The sequence below is a fragment of the Terrapene carolina genome, unplaced genomic scaffold (genome assembly GCF_002925995.2).
Source record: "Terrapene carolina triunguis isolate 2854851 unplaced genomic scaffold, T_m_triunguis-2.0 Scaffold183, whole genome shotgun sequence".
Classification (NCBI taxonomy): domain Eukaryota; kingdom Metazoa; phylum Chordata; order Testudines; family Emydidae; genus Terrapene; species Terrapene triunguis.
The window spans coordinates 4629885-4630210 of record NW_020664534.1 but is presented as its reverse complement, the minus strand read 5'-3'; the positions used below and the strand labels follow the sequence as shown (position 1 = coordinate 4630210).

General features: G+C 68.7%; 1 protein-coding gene across 1 annotated transcript in view; it reads left to right on the top strand.

Annotated features, from left to right (window-relative positions):
- FH (fumarate hydratase) overlaps positions 1-326 on the top strand; it is a 36482-nt gene that overhangs the window by 25715 nt on the left and 10441 nt on the right. The window lies entirely within an intron of this gene.

The following is a 326-nucleotide window of genomic DNA, read 5'->3' as shown; positions in this document are numbered from 1 at the left end:
GGGTGTGTGTTGGGGTGTGGGGGGTTCAGGGCAGAGGGCTGGGGCTGTGGGGGTGCAGGGCAGAAGGCTGGGTGTGTGTTGGGGTGGGAGGGGTGCAGGGCAGAAGGCTGGGGTGCTCGGCTCGTGGGAGTGCTCCCAGCCCCCTGCCCTGAGCGGCTTATGGCAGGGGGCTGGAAGGGATATGCCCTGTTCCACCCCCTTCCCCCAGGCTCCGTCCCTACCTCTCTCTGCCTCCTCTACGGAGCTGTGTGCACGCTGCTGCTCTTCCCCCTCCCCCTCGCTAGGGCCATCAGCTGATTGGCACAGGGACGGAGGGGGGGGGCAGG